Genomic DNA, 6,729 nt, shown 5'->3' on the forward strand with positions numbered 1-6,729 from the left:
GTTTTATGACAGACAGGAGGTGCTTTCCTCCTATGTCCTACCACCGCACACTGGTGACCTAGAGCCAGAACTCACAGCAGATGGCTTTAGAGCCTCAGTTTCCTCATTTAAAAATGAGCATAGCACCCGCTGCATCAAATGGTAAGAATGCAGTGTGTTAGGACAAAGGGGAAGCCTGTGGCACCACGCCTGGTTCACAGTGGCTGCTCAATGCCTGCTCTTCCCTTTCTCTCAGTCAGGCCCAGGCCCAGGCCCTGCCCTGGGTCTCTCAAGGCCACTGGCTCTGACACCTCAGCTTCCTTTGGAATTGCAGAGCCTCATTCCCAGAAGGGCATCTTCTCTGCCTGGCACACAGAAACACTAAATAAATGCTTGTGGAAGGGACCACAGGATCAACATCTGAATGCTCCTCTCCTTCCTCTTTGCTTAGAAGGCTCCTAAGTATCCATCAAGTTCCAGCTCAAATGCCCCCTTCTCCAGGCAGCCTACCCTGACCCCAAGGTGCAAGGTAACGCTCTCCTTTTTCTACTAGGCTTCCGGCTTCCCTGTGGTACCCTGGTTTTGTGTTTAGGACCCAAGCCATGGTGGCAGACATACCTAGGCTCCAAGTCTGGCCCTGCCTGTGTGATTCTGGGCCAGTTCCACCTCCTCTCCAAGCTTTGTCTTCTCTGTTCAGTGGGAATAGTGACAGCACCTCCATTGTGGGTTGTGAAAGGAGCACATAAGATGTTGCATGGGGAGGGTTTAGTGCAGTGATGGCGCAGAGTGGGCCTGCAGCAAACGGCACTCATTTCTGTTAGAATGTTTGTTATCATCTTAGATGCTTCCTAGTGCAAAACCAAGGTCCCAGAGCAGGGTCGTGTCTGACTCATCTCTTTGACAGACCTCAGATCTTTACCAAGTACCTACTACGTGCCAGGTTTTCCTCTAGCATTGAGAGGACAGAAGGGAACAAGGTCCTTGTCCCCCAAGAGCTCACTTTCTAGTGGCAGGGGAGACAGACATTGAAAAATTGACACAAATAAAAACAGAATGTATTCGGAAGGGATCACTGTGATGAATCGCAAAAAGGCAGGGCAAGGTGCAGGGAGTCACGGGAGGGCCTCTATTTTGCATAAGGGATCCAGAGAAGGCCTCTCTGAGGAGGTGGTATTTAAGCCCTGACTGGAATAAGGGATTGGAGTGAGCCATGCTAACGTGTGGGGAAAAGCATTCTTGTAGAAGGAACAGAAAGGGCAAAATCCCAGAAGAGGAACAGCAAGGAAGCCATGTAGTTTACGCTCAGAAAACATCTGCAAAACTAAAATGTTATTACATTATTTATACTGTTTTATAAAAAAAATATTTAGTTATGCCTATTTCTTTCTTCTTTCCTATTTTATTAATAGGAAACTCATATTTATTGAGCCTCTTCCATGCATTGTGTCATTGAATGCTCACAGTCATCCTCTGGGGTGAGCATGATTGTCCCCATTTGCAGATGCGTAAAACTCAGAGGCTCAGAGAGGTGAAATGCTTTGCCCAAGGTCACATAGCAGTTAGGTGGTTAAGTCAGGAATTGAACCCAGGACTGTGTGATATTTCAATTCTTGCTTTTTCTCCTGGGACTAGGCTGGGGTAGTATTCACGCTCCCTGATTCCTGCTCTCCCACCGTGAGTCACTCCCGGCCCTGAGGGTGACTTCTCTCCTTCCTTCCTTCATTGGCTGGGTATTTATAACTAGTATCTCTGGCCTCCAAGCCTGGGTCTCTGTTCTGAGACACAGAGGTGAGCATGGGGTGTAGGCCCTGGGGCGGCTACTGTGGGCTCTGGAAGGCAGTTCTAGTTCCAGGGGCCCAGGAATGTTGCTAGCTGAGGAGGTAAACGAAGATGCTGGAGGGCAGGCAGATGCTTGGGAAGTATGAAACTTTAAGGACTTATGAAAATTGTATCAGTCAAATGCTTTGCCAGGTCAGCTCAGGTCTCTCATCGCCTTTGCGGCATCTGGGCTGCCCGGACGAGGCTGGATTCCCAGGGCAGTCATGCCTTGGAGGAGCAATGGAAGGAGCCAGGAGAACCTTCCAGTAGGAGAGTAATGGAGGGAAATGGCAGAGTGATGTAAGGCAGGGGTCCAGGAAAGAGCAAGCTGCAGAGAGATGCAGAGGCCAGGAGTGGAGGGGATAAGGTTCCCAGAGAACAGGTCACTGGAGCTGGCCTCATAGGGAAGAAGGAGAAATTGATTGTAAGGGCACAGTCACTGAGGGCTGTGTTCAGAGCAGGGAGGGCAGTCAAAAGTGGCTAGAATGGGCATTGTACCAAGGGTAATGTTCTATACCATTATTCTGTTTTTATCCTTTCTCTATCATCGTTTATCTCAGTAAGTGGCAGAGCAGGGATTCTAATCCAGATCTGTGTGAATCTGAGGCCCAAGCTGTTTCTATGAACTGGAAGGTGGGTCATCATGGTGGCAGGGCCAAGGTGGTTGGCAGGAGGTGGGACCAGAAGGTCCAGTGGCAGGGCCAGGTATGTCCCAAAGCTGGGGGTGGGGCAGAACTGCATCCTGGCTGAAGATGGTATTGGGCTGGGGCAGGGCTGCATCCTGGCTGAAGATGGTATTATGAAGGCACTGAGGTAAGTGAGCAATATTGGGGACATCTTCCCCATATGCAATACTGGGAGGAAGAGACAGGATCTTAATAATGAGAGGATGACCGAAGGTGAAGCCAGCACAGGGAGTGGCAGAATTGAGGGACAGAGAGAGGAGAGAATAAGTTCTGATGATATTTCTAGCACCTGGATCCATCTATACCTGAAGTCTGTTACCCTGGGACTTTTCAGTTACTTGTCAATAAATTTCTTTTCAGGCTTAAGCCAGTTTGAGTCACTTTCAACAGAAAGATTCTTAACTTACATAGCTCTTAACTTTCTTGGGGAAAAAACGGGAAAATGAAACTCAGAAGGAAAAAAGAACTATGAGTGGGGGGAGGAGCATTAGTGTTTAATGGGTATACGGTTTCAGTTTTGCAAGGTGAAAAAGTTCTATAGATCTGTCGCACAACAATGTGAATATTACTTAACAGTAGTGAACTGCACACTTAAAAATGGTTAAGATGGTAAATTTTAAAAAGTTGGTCAAAAATAAAAAGATGGGTGAGAGGAGACAGTAGAAGAACAGAAGGGGAGGACAGGAAGGCAAGAGAGGTGAGGGGAGGAGAGGAACTAGGAGAGGAGAGAAAAAGAGAGGAGAGTAACAGAAGGTGGCCCTGCAGCCTCCAAGAGGGAGGCCAGCTGCTCCTGTCACCTACTCTGCTATTTTTACACCTCGTGGCTCTCAAGGTAACTTCACACCTGTTATCCCTGCCCTTCAAATACTCATTTGTTTTCCAACATTTTAGAAATGCTTTTCTTCCCCAAGAAACACTTCCTGCTTCTTCAAGTTCCTTATTTTTTGAAATGCAAGTATCACTGGGAGGGTAAGAAGCTGAATAATAGTAACCACTGATAGGTGTGATGCTTTTGTTTACAAAGCATTCTCACGCTTTGCATCTTATTGAGGCCTGTCAAAAACCCAGTGAGGTAGACAGGAAAGTTATCAGCCCATTTTTATAGATGAGCAGACCCAGGACACAGATAGCTCTAGTCAAGGTTGTTTAGCCTTTAAAACTAGGGTTTGTGTCCCAGTCCCCTGACTTCCAATCTTGCTAAGAAGATCTGGGGGTGGGCGGGTGGAAGCTTGGAGATAATCCGCAGAGTTCATTGGCTTCTCAAGATTCATCTTGGGCTTGATTTGAAAGAAACTTCAAGGAGGCACAGTGCCCACAGATGATATCTCTGACACATGTCCTCTCATGGGGAGCTCAGGATGAGGCCTGGGTTTTCCATTTCCAAAGCACAATGATTTAAAGATGCAGCAGGCCCTGCAAAGGCTTAGAATTGCCTAATACCCCTCCTTTCAAGTGTCCGAGCTGAGCGATTTGCTTTCCATTTTGAGAGGAGTAAAGTTGCTCTGATTTTAAGGAGCTGCTGACATGGACGCTGCTGGCCTCTCTGCAGCCTTTGATCATGGTGCATTTAACTCTGACTTCCCAAACTTGAACAGCTGGTCCAGGCCCTTTCAAATCTAGCAGGCAATTAAATTTTGCAAAAAGAAGTAGAAACTCCGGGGATAATGAGATGGGAGCAACTCAAAGGCAACAGCTGGGCTTCTGAACAACCCAGGGAATACCCCTGTGTCGTGGATGTCCTTTATAACAAGGTGTCATAGGCGAGCCAGGATGGAGAAGCCTAGAGGGGGAAGCTCTAAAGTGGGAACCTCCAAGCTTCTGAAGATGGCCATGCACAGCTAAGACCTGCCCTCCTAGAAGGAATGCAACTCGGCCATGTTTAAAAGAGGAGCTGGTGTCTCACTGAGGCTCTCTCTCTCTGATGCATTAGGAAATCCTAAGGAACCACCCCATGGCTGGCCCCGCTTCTGTGTGCCAGAACTTTATAGCTGAAAAGCACCTCGAACGTCCCTAATCCTTCTCTCTAGCCTGCTCCTCCTCCAGTCTTCACATCTCACGATATGACTCCCACTGCCAGTCAACTAGCTGCCTGCCTGCCATCCATCACCCACTCATACCCAGCCCACTGCCCAATCTGATAGATTCCACACCCAGTACCTCTTACACCCTGTCCTCTACACCAGCGATCCCCAACTTTTTTGGCACCAGGTGCTCCTATGAGAATCTAATGCCTGATGATCTGAGGTGGAGCTGAGGCAGTGATGCTAGTGCTGGGGAACAGCTTCAAATACAGATGAAGCTTTGTTTGCTTGTCCGCCACTCACATCCTGCTGTGCAGCCCAGTTCCTAACAGGCCATGGAGGTTGGGAACCCCTGCTCTTCACGGTCACCAACACCATCCGTCCACCATCATTGCTTGCTTGAATGAATGCAGGACATTCCACCTGGACTCCTGGCCCCTACTCTTGTCTCCTATAATTCACTCTCCCACAAGAAGGTCTTCTGGAAGCTGAATCCTATCACATGAAGCTTCAATCCTTTGATGGCTCTCCTGCAGTCAAGACGAAGTCTAAACACCACACACATCCTGCAGCCCCCTACCCACCCTCCTCTTAGTACTATCTCCTGCTTTCTAGATTCTAGAAATCTAGAAATCACTCTGGCCTTCCTTTAGTGTCCCCAGAGCACAAGACCCCTTCCCACCTCAGGGCCCTTGCTTTTACCCTTTCCTTTTGTCTGGACCACTCACGCTCTGCTTTCTTGCCGGCAGATCCTTTTAGCCAGGTCACGGCTGCAGAATGGTCTTCCCTGACCCTCTAATCAGAAGTCATTCCTGTTGGGCTCACATAGCATTCTGCACTTGTCTCTCATAGCACTTACATGTGATGAAAATTATGCAGTTATCTGTGTGATGAGTTGTTTGGTACTTGTCTCCGCCACCAGCCTAAGAGCTCCTGGAAGCAGAGGGTACTTGCCCTGTGCACAGTTATACTCTCAGAGCCTAACACTGTACCCAGCACTCAGTTGGTGCTCAATTGATACTCCGAATGAAAGATGGGTTAAAGTCAGCTGATCTATGGATGCCTGGCTAGAGCAAGGTGTGGCAGCAGCTGCCTTTCATGACACATGTGCTAAGCACTGTATTTCATCGTAGTGATTAACTCCCCAGGAGTCTCCTGACATTTAAATCAGCAAATATTTGCAATGTGTGGCACATGGATTTGAACATGTCAGCTAGTGTTATTATTATCCCCATATTACAGACGAGGAAGCTGAGGCTCAGAGAAGTGAAGTGGTTTGCCCGCGGTCACGTAACTAGCAAGAGGCAGAACCACAATTTTTACCCTTTCCTACTCTAAAGTTGCTGAGTTTAACTGCTAGGCTACCCTGTATCTCCAAGAACACCTCACACAAAAGCTGCATCATTGTTCCTTCCTAGAACATGCTTCCATGAGGGACTCAACTGGACAACATCCTGCTCTTAGAGAACTCAGAATCTGGGGGGTGAGTGAGGTTCACCAATATATAAATAGTCGTGACACTACATCTTAGGAGGAGACTACTATTCTTGAGTGCTGCAGGGTGAGGACAAATGCCTTTACAGAAAAGAAATTATTTGAACTGCCTCTTGAGACACTTAGCAGGAGCCAGGACCAATAAGAGGGCACTCTAGGTTGGAGGGATAGCAGCAGTAGTAGAGGCATAGTGGTGTGATGGGGAACGGTGAATAGTGTGGCCTGGCTGAAGAGTGAGGCATGAGCCTGCGTGTGGGTGGATTAAGTGAGCTGCTATTTTCACTCTCATATCTGGTATGAACTCATGACGAGCTGCCCCTGCTGTGGTGGGGATCTGGCCTCATTTTCCCTTCCCAGTCCCTAGGATCTCTCCTGTTGGGTCTTGGGGAAGTACGGAAGACTCAGCCGTCAACAATGCCTACATGTCTGATTCCATGAGTCACTTCTTGCCTTGCCCACTTTCCCAACCAGCTCTTCTCAATCTCTAGTCCCTAATCTCTTCTCAGGATCCTCAGCCCACCAATCTCTCTCTCTTTCTTCCTTCCTTTCTTTCTTTCTTTCTTTCTTTCTTTCTTCCTTCCTTCCTTCCTTCCTTCCTTCCTTCCTTCCTTCCATCCTTCCTTCTTTCCTTTCTTTCTTTCTTTCTTCCTTCCTTCCTTCCTTCCTTCCGTCCTCCCTCCCTCCCTCCCTCCCTCTTTCTTTCCTTCCTTCCTTCCTTCCTTCCTTCCTTC

Source organism: Pteropus alecto, unplaced genomic scaffold (genome assembly GCF_000325575.1).
Source record: "Pteropus alecto unplaced genomic scaffold, ASM32557v1 scaffold75, whole genome shotgun sequence".
Taxonomy (NCBI): Eukaryota; Metazoa; Chordata; class Mammalia; order Chiroptera; family Pteropodidae; genus Pteropus; species Pteropus alecto.